Source organism: Liolophura sinensis, chromosome 1 (assembly GCF_032854445.1).
Source record: "Liolophura sinensis isolate JHLJ2023 chromosome 1, CUHK_Ljap_v2, whole genome shotgun sequence".
Taxonomy (NCBI): domain Eukaryota; kingdom Metazoa; phylum Mollusca; class Polyplacophora; order Chitonida; family Chitonidae; genus Liolophura; species Liolophura sinensis.
This window is the reverse complement of record NC_088295.1, coordinates 85,593,579-85,612,855: the sequence shown is the minus strand read 5'-3', so window position 1 is coordinate 85,612,855 and position 19,277 is coordinate 85,593,579. Positions and strand designations below refer to the sequence as shown.

General features: G+C 37.9%; 1 protein-coding gene across 2 annotated transcripts in view; it reads left to right on the top strand.

The window, feature by feature from the left end:
* LOC135461920 (roundabout homolog 1-like) overlaps positions 1–19,277 on the top strand; it is a 224,465-nt gene that overhangs the window by 37,074 nt on the left and 168,114 nt on the right. For both annotated transcript variants that reach the window (XM_064739205.1, XM_064739206.1), the window contains exon 2: positions 18,234–18,300. The gene's annotated coding sequence lies outside the window, so the exon portion shown is untranslated. The remainder of the gene's footprint in view (positions 1–18,233; positions 18,301–19,277) is intronic.

Here is a 19,277-nt window from a genome sequence, read left to right as displayed (position 1 = left end):
GTCAAGTGATGTATAGCTTCATTGCTAACATTAACTGTCCACGAAGACGAGAGGCAATATAGAGTGAAAGTCATTGACTGTGGACAATGGCGTCTCAGATGTGTGCTATGATTAAAGGGGCCGACGCTCCATTTACTCGCCTCGCTAGTTCCCCTATAAACTGTTCTACGTATTGATTGGCTGCCCTGCTGACAGTAATTTCGCCCCTTTCCTCGAGCTGGTCTTCCTCATGATATAGGTTTTAATTGGATATATCCAGGTCCAATCAATCTCTGTAGCTTTGAATGCCCTGTCTTTGGAAAAAGTGCCTGGGGTGTCAAAGTAAAGAAGGAAGCTGTAGGTGGTTAGCTCCATCAGTCAGACCGTGATAACGACAGCGCGCTCTGCGCTAACAGCTAGCGCCACCTATTGCCAACAATATGCTCCTCTTAAGGAGCTTTAATTGTGCCATCAGTTTTTTTTTTTAATCCTTCGGCATAAAATTGACGTGTAAAATCAATTGGTACTGGACTTTGGTGGGGGATATGTTGCATCTATGAGAGACTACCAGTTTCATTCTAGGCCAACACCAGCTATTGATTTGCACACCTTGAGTCCTTCATGTTGCATTACTCTGAGAGTGCTGAAATATATATAACCTTCCAGTATTATAGTTGATTTGTTTTTAGATCAGTTGGTAAATTTGATTGCTGTACACATATTCTTATTTCTATGCTGGTTATCTGAAAAGCAGTGTAGCACGAGTAGAAGGGTACAGTGTCCAGAGTTGTGCCCCTTGGTCCTAGCCAACGAGCAGAGTGTCTTGTGTTCACATTACATTTGGCTGGTATATAAGATCTCAGTCAGGTGGTACAGAGAACCAGAAGTGTAGCCAAGATCCTTGTTCTCATTTTAATTGTTGGCTTATATGTCACTTTGTTCGTCCCTGGGTTTCAGCCTTTAATAGTGGGTACATGCAATGAATGTGGCATTGTGTTGTAGATCAGTTCATGGTCAGTGAAACACATTAATTTGATGTTGAAAATAAGTAGATTAGAAAATATATGCATGCATGCAGATGTACGTGTAAATCACATGTATCATGATGTGGTTACATATGTACATGTAGATTTTGTAACTCAAACATCAGTGAATTTATAGAAAAATGACAAAATGAAATTAATATTTCTTATATAAGAAATAAGAATTTTGCACGTAGTGTAAGGATTGAATGTGTAAAGTATTGAAATGAAAATTTTACATGTGAATTCCTCTAAAAACTTCATGGATGTTTTCCCAGGCTTTACTCTCGTTAGTGTGCTGTCTGTGTAGTGGTGAACAAACTGCAGCCTCTGTGCTTTATTGCACCTAGTGCAATACTTGCAGTTGTGCAGCATCGGCTGACTTCACAGCTAAAGAATCACATAGAGACTTCATAAATCAGACCTCAACCCATCCTGACCAGTGATTTCTCCAAATACTCCGTAGATAGGAAGGTATCAAATATCGTTTAATAGAGAGGGTTCTGGTTTCAGCTGTTTCTGTAAATGGCTTTGTTTGAATTTCCCATCCCAGAGCTGCAAGGTTATCACATTGACAAGACTTCCTTTGTCACCAGAAGCCTGCAGAGAAAAGCGTTTATCGCCCTAAGATGAGAGTGCCTTGTGCTTTGTGTAATATAACACATGCACAGGATATTTGAAATCAATGACAAGAAAATTGCATACTTAGCAAACAGGTTTGTAAGATAACTCATCCCATAGCACAAATTACAGCACTGTTTTAACTACTGGACAGCTCGCATTGCAGAAATAAAAGAGAGGTTAATAACCCATTTTTAATTATTTCTGTTGGCAACATTTGAAAAAGTGGTTTTGTCACTTGATAAGATTTGTCCTTCAGGCCTGTCAGATGTATAGGTGATGTATATTTATTTGATAGGATCCTATTGTTTCTGGAGATATGCTGGTGGTTCTGATAGCCAATGATAATGCTGAGCCTCCGTGGTTACATCGCCATTGGTTGATGAATGTGGAAATGAATTGCCTGCCTGGTGAAAACAATTCCTGGTGTATAATCAATCAGTAAATCTATACTTCTTACTCTTAAAGGTGTATAAGCAAGTGATAAATTGGTTAATTGATTGTTGCCTTGACTGTTAATTATCAAATGCACCTTGTCAGCCAATATGTCAGTCATCATTCCTTCATGCAGAAAACACATATTACACCTGTGGTTGAGCCATAATTAAATAAACATACAGACATATTTTCATTTTCAGGTTTTAACTAAATACATGACATATATTAAAAGTTTTTTTGTTTGTTTTTGGTATGACAAGTTATGACTTCCCTATATAAAACAGTATTTTGTTGATGTTTTACACTGCACTCAAGAATTTTTCATTTCTCTAACAATTGCCAGGTTTGCGAGTCAGTGGAGGAAACTCTGAATAAACAATCATCCTTTGTTTCATTAAAAAGCATTAGATATTTGTTCTGCTAGTATTTAAACATAATATGTTAATAAATTAATTGAGAACATTAACCAGTAAGATTTTTTGTGGGAAGCTTTCCTCTTGAAACTGTGAATATATTTTAAAGGTGAGCTGCGTTTTAAAATTTTTACAAAAAATTACAGTGCATGTCAACAGACTTCTGTTATTGCATACATGTAGGAATGAGGAAGTTTTTTTGTTTTTGAAAATAATTTATTTATTTGAATATAAATCTTTACAATTGTCCTGAGTAATGCGCAGAAAATGGCCGTCACCTAGAATATCTGTGTCTTTTTTTTTTTTAGAATGAACTGTGTTGTAGTGGTACCTGTCTTTGTGTTATTATGGCACTTGTGTGATTGTGGTGCTTGTGTGATTGTGGTACTTGTGTGATTGTGGTACTTGTGTGATTGTGGTACTTGTATGATTGTCGTACTTGTATAATTGTGGTACTTGTATAATTGTGGTATTTGTGTGATTGTGGTTCTGAGTTGATCAACCAGGGCCAATTTGGCATAAGGATCCAGGTTTGTGCGGTTTATAACTTGCAGTTTAAGATCACAAACCTTAGCAGTTCACCTTTAAGTATTGACTCTGAGAATTAGCTGTGCTTATGTGTTGGAATCACAGCGGTTGGTCAAAAAATACCTGTGAATCCAGAAGCGTGGTGAATGTGTTAATGGAGGCAGCTAATCCCCAACAGCTCAACCAGGATATTGTCACTGTGATTAGCTAGCATCTGGCTTTGATCTTTGTCACCATACTGCAGATATCATTAGAGGCATATTTCCTACAATAATGGTGGGGTAATTGTTGAATGAACCGTTAGGGGTACATAAAGGATGCATCTGGGTGGAAAATCACACAGTATTAATTGATAATTTAGGATAAGCCAAACAGCATGTTATGGAGCTAAGATGTGAGGTTTGCATTAGATGAAGGCAATTGAGGATTGGAACTGAAGAGATTGGCTTTTGTCCAGTTTTCCTGGAAGATTCCATCAAAGTCAGTGATGTAACCAAGCTTCTTCTTCTGATCATCTGCTTGTATTAATTTGGATAAGAACATTAGTTAGATGCATGTAGTAGAATTGCTCAAGGGCTTAGGACTTCAAAGAAGATTCCTTTCTGGAGAAAAATGTTTCTTAAGATGTAGACTTTGTCAGACCTTCAGGAATTTATATTGCACATGTTTTGACAGTGTTCAAGGCTGAATCAGAATTTTTATTTACCCTTTTGTGTACATGTATGTAAATGTGATGGTAAACGATAAGGTTAGAATGCATGTATATAATTTATGTAGGCATTTTCTTGGCTGATTTGGAAACAGTCTGCACCATAGGCTTGCAAACCTACATATAATACTAATTGCTTTTCTGTGATGCCAGACATGTACATGTTGGTAGAAACAGGAGCATGTGTTTACATTCCTGGTATTAAGTCTAAAAGTCTGGTTATTTGAATAGATGTACACACATGTCCGTTTTGTTGATATTTCTGCATCGAATTAGGCTTTACTCTTTTGATTCAGCACTGCAGTTAGCCTCTTCGCTATCTGCATGTCCATGTATATTGCCAACATCACATGATGGACTAGACAGGTACAGTATATACAATGAGGCAGTGTGCCTTCCATTCAATATGTAGTAATTTCCTTCCTTTTGAAGTCTGCTGAAGCTAGCTTCCTCTCTGTTTTACGGCCTTACAAATCAGAAGTAGATTGATATTCATATTATTTTCAATTTGCAGACTTGGACTGTCAGTGATGGTCAATAGCATTGATCGGCGCTGTCCTTTTACAACCTTTGTCACTGCTCACTTCAAAGCTTTGGAGCCACATGTGACTATAGGCAGGGAAACCCTTCACTCGATATATTCTTCCGGCCCTGTTGTATATAGTACAGCCCTTGCCTCCATATCCTCTTTCTGTACAGGCTCCTGACACAGCTGTGTTCTGGTGGCCGTAAACTCTGCTGGTGAATGCCTGAATGCCAAAATCAGCTCTGTGCTTCTTAACTAGGCTCCCCAGTCTTTGCCTCAAGTCTTTGTTCCTTTCCTCTCAACTGTCAATAATTACAGTGACATTTTGCATTCTGCCCCTTCATTGAATTTTTGAACTGATTTTTACGCCAGCATCAACTTCTTGCTGAAAATTCACGCTTAATTATTTCAGCTCATTTCCACATAATTCACATGAACAGCGATCCATTTAGGGAGCGCTCGAGGACAACATTACATAGAAGTTCTTTGTGTAGAGCTTTTCTACCACAAAAATTGATGTGTGCATCACAAAGATTAGAATCATAGACTTCATCTTTACTCTGTCAATCTTGACCTAAATACATTATCACAGCTAAGGAGAAATTTTTAGTGCAAGATCAAGATTTGACAGGTATGCCAATACATTAACAGCATATATTTTTTGGTGATTACTATATTATTGGTCATTACATGTACTTTTATGATATTTCCCTGGTAGGTCAATAGGCATACATGTACCTGCACAATGACCTGGGAACCTCTCACCAATGTACATGGGATGGTCTGGCCGCAACCTCTGGATGGGTATGGCGTAATACTCCAATAAAACCACGCAAAAGCACCTTACAAATCTCTGTGGAGACAATGTTTTGTTTGTTTTTATGTTGTTTTAGTAATTACATGTATCTGACTTCATGTAACATCTCTCTAGAACTATGCATGCTAAACACATCCGAACAATTTTTTTCAAACTCAGGTCATCAACTGCAAGTGCTTAAAAAGCCACACTCACAACAGGAAAAGGACTCAAACTGTGGCTGGTGCATTGCTGTACAAATTTTAAACGTTTTAAATGTATCTGTGTTTGAATTTTTGACATAATTCTTAAGATGCTTGATAAATGTATTATTCTTTGTAGTGTTATCTGTCATTGTCTTCATTGAAGGTCATACAGTATATCAGGTGGGCAGAAAAAAATGGGCAGGATTTTGACACTCAATATCTCTGAAACCGTCTTACGTCAGCCTCTAAAAATTTACACACTCAAAAGCCATTATGCCTGAAGTATACAGACCAAATTTCAATGTCATCCTTTAAGATTTGTGTTCATGGGACCAAAATAGAGTCAAAAACGCATGTTCCAGACATTTCAAAATGATGTTTGACCGTGTTTTACTTGAAAAGGCGATCAATTGGTCCTCCATCTTCTCGGTAGACGACGCACAAATGTTTCTTCCATGAACTGATTAAGTCCCGAATCTCCTTAGGAGTAATTTTTTTCCAGCAGCCCTTGATGCGTGTCACACAGGTGCAGCCTGAGCTCTACTCATGACACCTGACAGGTGATGCAATGTGGGTCTCTGGAACATGTGTTTTTGAGGCTATGTTTTCATTTTAACCCAGTGTACAGAATACTCAAGCTATGACCTTGAAAATTGGTCAGTACATTAACAAAATCGTGCCATTTGAACGTCTAAAGTTTGAAAGGGTTTGAACTAAGGATAATGGAGCAATGCAGCATCAAAGTACGGCCCATTTTTTATGCCCACCTGATATGAAGATGAAATTTGTTTGCCAAAAGAGGAATTTTTTAAAGTTGTTTATAGTGGAGTTAATACACAACACTCATCACAAGGGTTGATTAGTTTAAAATTGGACATTAAGATCTTTGATTCCAGCCTTTCTTACAGTGGCTTAAAACAGCCTGGTTAGATAAGTTACCAGTTTGGTGGATCGTTAACCTGGTCACGATGGCAGCTCATTGCAGACAGGATTACCACTTTGGGAATGAGCTAGTTTCTCTTTCTCAATGTCCAATACTCTTCATGGTCAGATTGACACAGGCAGATAGCTAATGTCTCACATCACATTCAATTGTCATAGAAAAAATCTGGAAATGCACAACAGAGAAATCTTTTCTGAAAATCGCTAGTTAAGGATTAGTCAGTGTGTTAAAATTGTTGCAATTATCTGCTGTCACCTTAGGGTCAGTGTTAACAGGTTCATTAGAAGCTGCCCATTAAACTAATGATTTTTTCAGTTTGAAGGGTATTTTTTTTTTCTGTTCAGATTGCAGATCTTGTGAAATGTTGTTTTCTCATAATTGTTGTGTCAGGTTTTGGAACTGGAAGCTTGCGGCGCTAATGAGATGAGTGGAATCCTACTGAGCTACAGACATCTGCATCTCCTGTTCAGATGCACAATTGGCTGGTTGTCATGTTCCACATAATCTCATTGGTCAGAGGTGGAAAATGACAAATCTGTGCTTTATGAGAATGTAGGTGACATCTCTGCTGGCAGCCCAAGCTGCCACAGATTAAACATCTGAATGGGGGAAGTATCTTATGTTGTCAGGAATCTTTCAACTGCCGCAGACCACAGACCAACGATCAAAGCACCTCTTCCCTGAAAACATCAGGAGATCAGTGGATTTTTATGATCTGATCTGTTGCTACAACCACAAAGAAAAATGTAGAAAACTAAAACCTAAGTTTTAAAGAGATATGTGCATCTAAAAGGCTTTTCTAGACACCCTGAAAGAAACTCCATCCGCGATTACTTTTCCCTATATATATCAGTCAATAGTGTGTGCTGTACTCTGAGAGTTGGTGTTGATGTATTTAAATGCAGAACACGTTCTTTTCTTGGTTCAGATACATGTATTTTTCTCTTGGATTGGATGACTATGAAGCCCTAAACAGAAGGCAACAGGCAGAAGATATTGACAAGCAGTAGCTGGTGAGCAGTGGAAAGTTTCTACATGAAGAACATGTAGTTCTGTGTATGTGAACTTATCTTAAATGATTTCTAAACTGGGTCTTGAAATATTGATATTTAATGAAAGTACAAATATATTTTCTAAAGGAATACTGGAATTGCACTGTTCAACAACAAACTATGTTTGTATGAAACATAACTTTAGCAAACATGATTACCGTTACCTAATTCCTCAACCTTTTCACATATGAAAGAGCAATTTTCAGTGCATTTATGCACCTTTCTAATTTTTGTAGACAAAATTCCATTTGTTAGGATCGTCAATTTCAGGGCTTGCGAAAAGTATAGTTTTTGAAGTCTGCACAGGACAATTCCCTCAGAGTATGCTTGAATAAATATCTTGAAAACGTGCGAAAAGGTTGAACAATTACAGTACTGTAGATTCTTCTTTTTTGTTAGGACAGGTATCAGTGGTATTGAAAGCTAAAAATTTCTTTCCTGGTTTTTTTTTGAAAAGTAAAGATATCGTTATGGTGCTCATGAAATGCTAACAATGTGAGAAAAGAGACACTGTTTACTGTTATAATTACATGCATATTGGTTTAAAAGATGTCAAAACCCCCCCCCCCCAAAGACAAATAAAAAAAAAAAAACAATAGAAGAATTAGGGTATATGAAATAATCTGAAGACTTTAGTGCAGCTAAAAAGAAGATTGGGTTAACCAGTTATCTATACACAGCCAGGCTACAGAAGATTGTTATGATTATCTACATGCGTATTCACTGGAGTGTTGTCCTGATGATGACCAGATCTCAACACATCAATTAGTTTTTCCTTGCAACCCTGTGAATAAAAGCGACTCATTCGACTTTACCAGCTATAAAGATGTCAACTTCTTATTACCTTAAGTTAAGTTTTTCAATACAGTGTCCATTTGATTTACGATGTGGCCTGTCTCAGGAGATAATTCCAGCAGTTTTGGAAATCTGTGTTTAATGAACCCTCTGATAAATCAAGCTTGAGTTGGGGAGTTTTTTAATCCAAGGTTAATTAGGGAAATCCCCTGTCTGATGAAACAAAGTGTGTGTTGACAGCTGGGCTAGATGTGAGCCAGGCTAGAAATCCCCAAGTGTCCCATCCACCAAGATGCTAATTCACTCACCTTGTTTGTGTGTTCAATCTTAATTCTTCTCTATAACTCTGTGCTTTGACATCACACTGTTTCTTTCAAGTTAATGGCAATTTAATATACTTGTCAGTTCTTTCATTTGCTAGGACTTTTTCTTTGTGAGAACAGCTATTGGAAGAAGATCTTATTTAGCTGCAAATTTGAAATTGTCAACTTAAAATTCATCAACTTATTCCCAAAGTGTATTTCTTGATGATGATGCTACATAAAACAGGCACCAAATATGTTGGATAATAAGGACTACCTGTATCTAGCTCAGTGTGAGGGTTTATGTTTTGGTGAATGGTGCACAACATATTGCCAAAGTGTATGTCCATGAATGTTTGACTATTGTTTCCAAAGCACAGTGCTTGTTTTTCACTCATATTTATTTGAATGTAACTTTAATCACTATTAATTATACCAAAGTATGTTGGTTGACATTAAGGCTATGGTGACATAGTAACTCTACGTGGGATCACTTAGATGAAGTTAGAAAGGTTACATTGATCCAAGGAGATTGTCCCGTGTTTGAGGCATGCTGAACTATGAAATACTTGTATAAAACTCACAAGAACTTGTTCTATCCCATGAAAAGTAGAATGTTATGTAATAGACTATATACATGGATTAATGGTAATGATATTGTAGTGTGACATATATAATTGAGTATATACATGGATTAATGGTAATGATATTACATTGTGACATATATAATAGAGTATATACATGGATTAATGGTAATGATATTACATTGTGACATATATAATAGAGTATATACATGGATTAACGGTAATGATATTACAGTGTGATGCATATAAACATACATGGTGACAAACAAATGTTCAAAATCAGGAATCATAAAAGATGTTGGAAACTTTAGAACTGGAACTTCAGGGAACTTTTTTTTTTTTCAAATGTATCAAAGACATTTTATCTTCCCAGACAACAGAAAAAAGGTAGAATATTGTATATCAAAGTTGAATTTCAGGGTTTTCAAGGTATAATAATATTTTGCTAGATCTAAAGTTACAGATGTGGTCATACATGTACATGTAGATGTGATGGCTGATGAGACGCCATCACTACACCATATCTCAAGAAATTCTTTCTCTTATGTATGAAAATTGATGATGAAGTTGAAATGGACAAGGGTGTTTTTACTTTCAGTGAAAACTGAAAAACAACTTTGTAAACAACAATCGCTCACTTCAAAGCAACCTTCATACAATAAAGAAGTTGTTGATACATGTAAGTAAAATATGTCTGTTCATTTAAGCTGCATGTAAATCTTTGTATATGTGCACCACAGCATGTATATATGTGATGGTAGTGTTGATTGTGGGTACCTCTACTTGCAACCTCCATTTTATGGATGGTGCAATTGGGAACCGTCAGATTCTGACTGTGTCTTTATTTGTCCTGTTGCATATGTCTCTAGGCGGCTTACATGTGGGATTGTCCATCTTCCACCTAATACAGCATTGTGTTGAGTCTTGTCCAGATCCTCACTAGGCCCTGTTTGACGCCACACTGGCTGTCTCAGCAAAGTAAGACTGCTTCCTCATAAATTGCATCCTAATTCGATCAATAGGCAATCATCTTTTAATATCCATGCTGAAATGTCAAAGGTTTTTTTACTGTGGTGGACTTTGTGGCAGGTAGAGATGAGTATAGGTTATGGTCTGTCTGAAGGGCTGGTGTATTCACTGCCCACCAATACCCTGGAGAAATCATCTGCCAGCCATTTTCTCTGCTCTTCACCACCCACCAGACATCAGAACTATGTCTTCTGCAGTCAGTAAAAATTTGTAACCTCATAAAGAAACATTGGACCTTGTCTGCCTGTTTGGTTGTTGTTCCTTCTGGGTAATGGTGGCTGTGAGATGACATAATCATTGGTGGTAATTTGAATTACCATTGATTTTTTTTTTTTTTTTTTTTTTTTTTTTGATTGGTGTTTTACGCCGTACTCAAGAATATTTCACTTATACGACGGCGGCCAGCATTATGGTGGGTGGAAACCGGGCAGAGCCCGGGGGAAACCCACGACCATCCGCAGGTTGCTTGCAAACCTTCTCACGTACGGCCGCCAGCATGAGCTGGACTTGAACTCACAGCGACCGCATTGGTGAGAGACTCCTGGGTCATTACGCTGCGCTAGCGCTTTAACCGACTGAGCCACTGAGGCCCCGAATTACCATTGAAATTGTTCATTCTTTTTAGTGAGTAGGCATAATTGGCTAAACATAGGGGTTAAATCAAAAAGCCTGTTGACACATAAATGTGTGAAATCATAATTTACTTTTGTGTATGTATAGGGCACCAAGTAATATGCAGCACATACAGTGTAATTGTTACAGGCCACTTATTGTAGCATTTTGAGCAGTTATTTGCCTGAATTATAAACTCTCCAAACACTATATGTAATTAACCATTAGCCTGGTGGCGACTGCTCTAACGAAGAAGTCATTTGGGGAGCTTTATAGGCTGTTTGATCTAGCTATAATTACATAAGTAATTACCTACCCTCCATCGTATTATGACCAGCAAAACCTACATAATGATCTGGAATTTTTTTCTGTGGTGCACTGGAGTGTTGTCTGGTTTAAAGGTTAATAACTGGTGATATTTTCCCAGCAATTGGTGAGGATTCCCAAATGTTACCATTCAGAGAGGCACATTCATGATCATGACCTCAGAAATACATGCACTTTTTGATCAACATGCTGCATGTACATGCACTTTTTGATCGGTATGCTGCATTTACATGCACTATTTTTGTCATGCATCTGTACATGGCTCCTCAGCTACCATTTCAGATTTTTACTATGCATTTCTAATAATGGCTGTGTTGTGATTGGTGACCCAGTTACTTGCATGTAATCATACAACAGTAAGGGGAAGGGGGGAGAGGGGCATATGGCGCTTCTGCTGCTCAGACACTATAACATCGGGCTGGTGCTCAACTGTGGATTGAATTAAGTGACTTTGGTTGATGAACCAGAATGTAGGTGACATTGTTTTGTGCACATATCTGTAGCTACATGGATTTGGCCAGCTGGTTAGAGCAGCCAACTCATCTAAAGCCAGAGATTTGAGGTTCAATCCGGAGATCAGACATGCTTATGACTTTAACTATTTTAATTTAATAATATAGTTAGATTTGGTACTTTCTCATATTGCATTTAGCGCATGGTGATATACTGGTAGACAGTACTAATCATCGTGTTGTCAGTATATCGAGTGACTGGAATTGTGTGGCGTATGTTATAATAATAGTGGAATAATGAAAGTGGTCTTCTACAAAGTGACAATATGATATATGGTAATATTGAAAGTGATGGATGTTAAACCTCAAATGAACAAAAAAAAAAACAAAAAACAGAAACAGAACTAACCTAATTTAAATATTTTTCACAATCATTATGTATTTAAACACATGTATTGTGGATGTCTTTCTGGTGTTTGGCTGTGTAATACCCTCTCACCAGCACATTAACTCTAGTTGTACAACATAAGGATTGTTTGAGGGACTTTGACTTTCTTTGGTTTTTGGTTTCATTTCTTGCATGTTCATGAAAGGTGATACTGTGCATTTGTTGGGAAAACACTTTACAGACCACAGTTCAGTTGAAAGAGGGGACTCCATGGCTCAGTTGGTTAGCGCGCCAGCGCAGCGTAATGACCCAAGAGTCTCTCACCAATGCGGTCGCTGTGAGTTCAAGTCCAGCTCATGCTGGCTTCCTCTCCGGCCGTATGTGGGAAAGTTTGCCAGCAACCTGCGGATGGTCGTGGGTTTCCCCCGGGCTCTGCCCGGTTTCCTCCCACCATAATGCTGGCCGTCGTCGGGTAAGTGAAATATTCTTGAGTGGGGCGTAAAACACCAATCAAATAAATAAATAAATAAATCAGTTGAAAGACCTTGTCAGCTCTTAAAGATGATCCTTTAAGGTATATGGTGATACATGTATATTGGTGTTAGCACAGGTACATGCTGCACATCTTGGTGTAAGTTGAATCAGTATCTCAGGGACTAGCAGAATCTGTGCAAATTTACTCCACTACTAGTGAAGGAACCAAGAATTGTGCTGCTCCTACCCTTCAAAGTTACACTGTGTGCTCTGGATAAGTCCAAGGCTGCAGGGGTATGGCTCTTTGGATTCCCCAACTTCGTCCAGAAAATGTCTGAAGAAAAAAATTTAAACAGCCACCATGCGAGGCCAGTCAGTGAAGTGGTACTTTGTGAAAATGGGATTTCAGCTATTAAATTGCATATATGTATATGTAAAGGTCCGTTAGTTCTGGCATGAATTCTTGAGGAGTCCTGTGACTGCTAAAAAGCTTGTAAATTCAACTTACTGTCTTACAATGTAAAGTAATTAACCGATGGAGTAAAACACCATCCATTTCTAGTGTTTGATTTCCCAATGAATCCTCTGCAACTAGCCATTCCCCATGTGCTTCTCTGGTTTTCATCATTTCACAGAAAAATTTGATTGGCTTTGATGACAAGTGGAATACTTTTTTTCATCTCTTGTGGTAATTAATTGGCAATCTGCAGTGGAAAGCCCCATTTCTTCTCATTAACATTTTAATTACAACAATGCTTATAAATTAGCTATTATTTAAGATATAATTCACATGCCTGCCCCATGTGCTTGTAGTTTTTCAGACTGTCGTTTGTCTCTCACTCGATTCCAATAATTAAAATATTAATGACCCTTGAAATGAAGCAGGCCTAGAAAAGCACAATGAGTTGAAGGAAAAGCAATAAAGACAGTTTAACTGCTGCATGTGGCTGACTTCAGCTTAAGGCCTCTCTTTGTTCTCTTGAGAATCTGTGGCTTGGAAGAAGAGACAGGAATACTTGAGGTCAAGATTTAAGCTGAAATTATACCAAAATTGTTTTACACTTTCCTTCGAATTACCTACCTATTGCATATGTGAATACATATTGTATGCATGTCAAAATGTCTTGATGTTTTGATTGTGATGTGGAGAAGTGTGGAACCCCTTTTGGAAAAAAATCAGCCAGATAAATCATGGAGTCAGAGTAAGTTTTACACTTGAATAGTGGTTGTTCATGGGCCATGCTGATCAGAACTTATAAATGAACTTTTGAATATAAACTGAATCCATATTTCCAGAATCATGACCCGAGAAAAACCGTGTCTATTTCAATCCATTGTCATGTGCTTTAGAGGTGGAAGCAAACTGGTGGGAAGTGAAAGTCAAATGTAATCTGGGGATTATTAACAGTTTTCGGAACTTCTGTTTGACCCGAGGCAAGTTTCAAGTTTTCTGCTAATTAAACTGCCATTAGTGCTTTTGTTATTTAAAAAAATTACTCTTTGGGGAACGCTGGTCAAACAGAGTTTGTAGGTTATTTGTGGGAGAGGGTCTTACTGCATTTGTGTGGAGTTATCATTCTGATTGCGATGACGGGAAAGTCGAGGATAAGACCTGTCAACTAAGCAGCCTTCATCCTTAGAATTGGGCAGAATGCCCTGTGGGGGTATTAACCATATGACATGTGGCTGGGTGGAGAAACGCCTGCTGCGCAGTGAGACTTGTGCAGCTGCAAGTGACAGAGAAAACAGCCACAGAGAAAACTGACACAACCACATGACATTGCCATGCATTTGATCCAGATCTATAAAGAACCCCAGACTCTTTGCTCGATAAGATGAAAGCATTTGTTTGGAAAGAAAAATTTACATCTAAATCAAAAAATGATTCTTTTTAGCACAGGTACATGTAGTTCAAGATTAGTTTATATTTAGTTTTCTTTTTAATGTCTGAAAACACTGTTATGTTATAAAGATAGAGGGTAGATAAATTTAATGTGAAATTCATGTTGTAAATGTGTAGATTTTGTCAGATAAATCTCTGGCGGCTGTATCTTTGGCACAGAATATTACTGTTGGGATTAGACAGGGATCACTTTTAAGGGCTGAGTCATTTACTGCACCAGAATTCATCAGATTTTTTAGCTTAAGGTTATTGCTGCCGTTTCCAAGCTGCCCTTAAAGATGGGTAAGATTTCTTTGTCGATGGCACTTGATGGTTTATTATGAGGTGTCTGCCTTTGTCCCTCTCTTATCGTCTTTATTCCTTGCACCATTGTTGTCTTTGTCCCCAGGGTATCCACTATAGCCTTTAATTGTCCCCTTTACTTGCCTTTTCCACCAACTGGCTTTGTCTTTGATTTATTTCTTACGATGCCAGCTTTTGTTTGTCTGATAATATTTTCTGCCTGTCTGGATTGAATTTTCAGTTGGCTGGATCAAATCTCATTTACAGCCGAAAGCTGATTGTATGGCTGGCTATTGGAGCAGACTTGTGGATAAAAGTGTCATGAGATATGACAAATCTGGTCGCCCTTAGTGCCACTTTTCACTACCGTTTATGGTTATAGCTATGTAAAAATGTCCATGGTTCTGGTTTACTTTGGGCTTGTCCCCCTGTTTATGATGTTATTGTGTTGGCTGGAAAGGAATGAGGAGACATTGTTTGAAGGTAACGAGCTGTCAGAAATGTGCTGTCCTAGGGGATTGGGTGAACGCCTCCCATCTTCACTGCTCTGTTAGGCCAGGTTTTGTTTCCACATTGTGGCCATACTCCTTCCCTTTCAGGACACACAATGGAAACTTCACCTTGACTGACATGAATTTTCATCATGTGTTAATGCAGACATGCATAAAATTTCTTTGCTATTGTTTTCGATTGATGTTGTTTGAAGAAGGGCTATCCTTCAAGAGGGCTCCATCATGGCTGCTACCATCTGCTGTCCTGTCCAGTCGCCATAGCGACAATTCCTGTCCTTGTCCATCAACATCTTAAACTGGGCGACTCAGTCAGCTGTCTCTATCTTTAAAAACTCTCTGTTTGCCCAGCAAATTACTGCAGTTTAACTTGATTTTGCCCAAGTTTAATTCCCTGTAAATTCCCTGAGTAAAATCAAGGGTGACATGTCATTTGAGAAAAGTTCTGGTGATCATCTGCATTGTTGATTTAAGAAGCTTTCCTCTTGCTAGACCAAAAATCCAATGGATTTCTCAATTGAGGACTGCTTCTTACAAGTATAGTAAGAAAATCTAGTGGTTGATTAACTGTAAAATTTTCAAAACTGTCAGTTATTTGATCAGTGTAAATATCTTGAGACATGATCATTAATGGCTTCTATGAATCCATTATAGTTGAAACAATGAATTAATTTTGTAACACGTTACAGTTATTCCTTTTGTGTGGCTCATCTAAACACTGTATTATTTATTTATGAAACACAATTCCAATTATAGTATATAAATAAGTAGCACCATTTACATAAAATAAATATCACATGAGTAATAAAAAGACATAGCTGACAAAATTCTGGTATAACTCTTAATACAGAAGTAGAACCCGCTCCACATATTAGATGTTAAATGTATTATTTGCCACATTTTGGCATTCATGCATGTTGACATTTCCTTATGTATTACAGTCTTAACACAACTTTGTCAGTGTTTGTTGAAACATACCCAAGGCAGTGCTTCACAGTGTGAAAAGATTAAAAAATATTTTGCTTCTTCTATAGGTCTATGTCCAAGCTGAGAAAAGATAGAACATGATAGTGCTGGCAGATTTTGTCTGCTCTGATCTTAACATGATTTGCCCTTGTATTAAATCAATTTAGGACATGAACAAAGTGCATCACCAAACTCATTAAGGAATAGAGTTTTCCGTTGCAGTGTGATTCAGTTGTGCAGTTCTGTGTGTGGTGATACCAAGGCACAAAGTGAGATTTAAAAGTGGCGTCACTGGTGCGCAGATGACCACGACTTATTGACCATTCGTGTTAATGGTGAAAGCCACTGGCTTTACGTTGTTGGTGACCCACCATGGACAAAGGTCAGTCCATTCTTTACCTTAATGCGGCAAATTCACTTTGGCCTGAGATGATGGTCTCTGCTCGCTCTTGGCACCAGTGCATTTGCTTTGACACCAGGCTTTCAATAAATATTGATTTGTTTAGTCGTGTCATTGTAATGGTTATTATGGAGTGCTATACCACTTATGGTATTTCTCTTTAGCCATTTTCTCTAGTAACTTGCCTATGATAGCTTCCCCATTATCATGTGACAGCATTGATTGACCATGTGCCTGCCATCACATTTTGAGCAGACATGGTTTTGCCCAGAAACACTTCAGAAACAGTTACCTACAATATGCTCAGGAAAATTTCCATCACTTTTTAATACTGAAAGTATGCACACATCTAAACCACTTCTAAGAACATTCTCCTTAAGCATTCTGTGAACTCAGAGCCAAAGTGAAAAGATTCGGAGTTGAAAAGGGACAACCGTCATGTCCAAAAAGTCATTCCAATGAAAAACAGTTTTTATGTGTCAGCTTAGGACGTGTGTATGAGGTCTCACTATGACACTGATGATAACAAGCGTGCAAAATTACTCTGTGGTGGGCAGTAAAATGGTGTTCATTATTCCATCTTTATGTACTGTTGTTTTTCTTAAACTGGTGTAAAACTGAAGGATTCTCCCAGAGGATCGGAGTCAGTTTTGTATCAACTTGCCAAATAACATTTTAACAGGCAATGATTTAGTGAATTTGTTATTCATATGGCCAGGTCTTTGTCTCCCTGATCTAATACACTGAATTGATTGGACTTTAGATAGGAGGTTTTAGCTGGAGTGTTTGTCCATGGCTGTCACAAGACATTGATAACATGAAGATGGTCAACAATTGTCCCCTGGACAGATGGTCAATAGAACAATGCCTGGCTTAACTGACTATTGTGTCCTGCCATGGGGATGACGGGAGATGAACACGGTCAAGACAGTGACCTTTAATTAAGGCAGACAACAAGTGACCTCGAGACCAAGACGGAGAAGTCCAGTTGCGGAAATTAAAGTTATAATTTACTCAGTGATCTGACCGTGTGCATTTGTATTAGATGCTGTTACACACATTCCTGTGTCAGACGCCATTAATCCTGTGGTTTTTGTTGGTGTGTCCGTTCGGAGATTGACCCCGCCTTTTCATCCCTCAGTCTGACAAAACTGATAGAGATGCCCTTGGTCCGTTGATAGAACTCTTCAGTATTTCAGCTGTGGAGGAAGGATTAGTGTCTGAGCTCTTTGTTATTCACATGTCCAGTATAATAAGACAGACAAGGATATTCCATTCTACCATTGCTAAGTCTTATCAGAATATGTCTAGGCTCCTTTTTAATTATGTTAATACGGTGGACATCTTGAAATGTTTGATAAATATATTACCAAGGTGTCAATGATTTCATGCTAAAAGCATTGTCTCTGTACTGTGGGTTCCCCTATGTGATAATAACCCTAAGTGGGCAATACAGTGGATTTAGAAAAAGGGCACAAAGGTTAGGGTTGAGGGGAAGGCTCATTACTTCTATCCCCTTGGGAAACGGAAAGAAGTGGGCATAGGTGGGGTTTTTACACTCTTGTGGGTCTGTTCTAATAAGGGGGTCATTGATCACAAATGATTTGTCATTTCTAGTTGCTTTTGTACATATTTCACACTGGACATTTCAGCATAGAAAATTACATGCAATCTAGAATAGTGGAAATTTAAAAAAAATTCTAATTTGATCACATGTCCATTTATAAAAATACTTGAATTTTGTACAGAAATGTAAATTGCCCACAAATATACATGTAAATATTATTCCAGAAAAAGAAAAACATGAGGCTATGAGATTTATATATGTTTGTAATGATAAGTTGAAACAGGCCTTTTTAGCTTTTAATGTTTACAGTAATGATACAATGTATTGATTCTCTGAAAAGATCTAATAACTAAAAAGAAGTACATCCCGTCCTTTTTTTGTACTACTTGTAATTTCTTTGTCTCCTTCAGATACATGCAAGTGCACAAAGTATCTAAGGAGTCACAAGAAGAGGATTTGCTGGAATATATATTTTAGGTACAGTACATCTGTATAAAAATAGACCTTGTATTATACAGCAGTTATAGGAGACATTATGTGTTCTGTATACTTGTCACTGAACGCGGTTTCATGCTCAACAACTTTTATTTCCTCCTATTTGATAAAGACTAAGAGATTAACATTAATTAAAGACACAAATCTGTTGAATTAAAATTTTATCGACATGATTCAATTAATTTAAATTTTTTGTTTATCAATCATAATTATGATGCAGTTTTGAATTATACACATATATGACTGAAATTGAATGCATATTTGATGAATCACAGACCTGATTTAAGTTTTGTATGAGGATGTCTCTTGTCATCTGGCTCATGCCAGGTATTTGTGTTTTAATCCATGCACTTAGTACTTTAACATGTTCGGATTATGGTGGTATGTAGTAGCTACCATATGGTGCATCATTATCCACACTGTGACCTCCAGTGTTAATCTCTGTAAGCCGCTTAGCTTCGGATCACACCTTAAAGAATGAATTGTGTTCTATATATTTTAGAATTATCAATCCAAGTGACATAGGTTTAATTATTTAGCACTGCCTAAACACGGTAGCTAATGTGGTAGTGGATAGGTGGGTTTATGCTGTGAGTGATCAGTAGGCAGCTTGAGGGGGATTGTTTTCACTAAATCCGTCTACGTGTTCGTCACATTGTCGCCAGACTTGTTAATGGCTGAATTGGTGGCATTCAGCTGGGACAGTTTTAGGCAAATAATAAATGATGACTTTTGTGCCTCAATTTGTCAGGGAGGAGCTAGTGGTTGTAAGAGTGCCACTAAATTGTGTGCTTACCCCAGTGTCCCGTGAGAGTGGTGCCGTGTGACTGTGCGATGTGGATGCGACGCCTTCCACTCTGTATATCACCACTGATGGCGGACAGACAATTTGACGCCAAAATCCTTCATTTTGCAAGTTCCGCAGGCCTGTTACGGATGAGAGACGATGTAGTGATAAC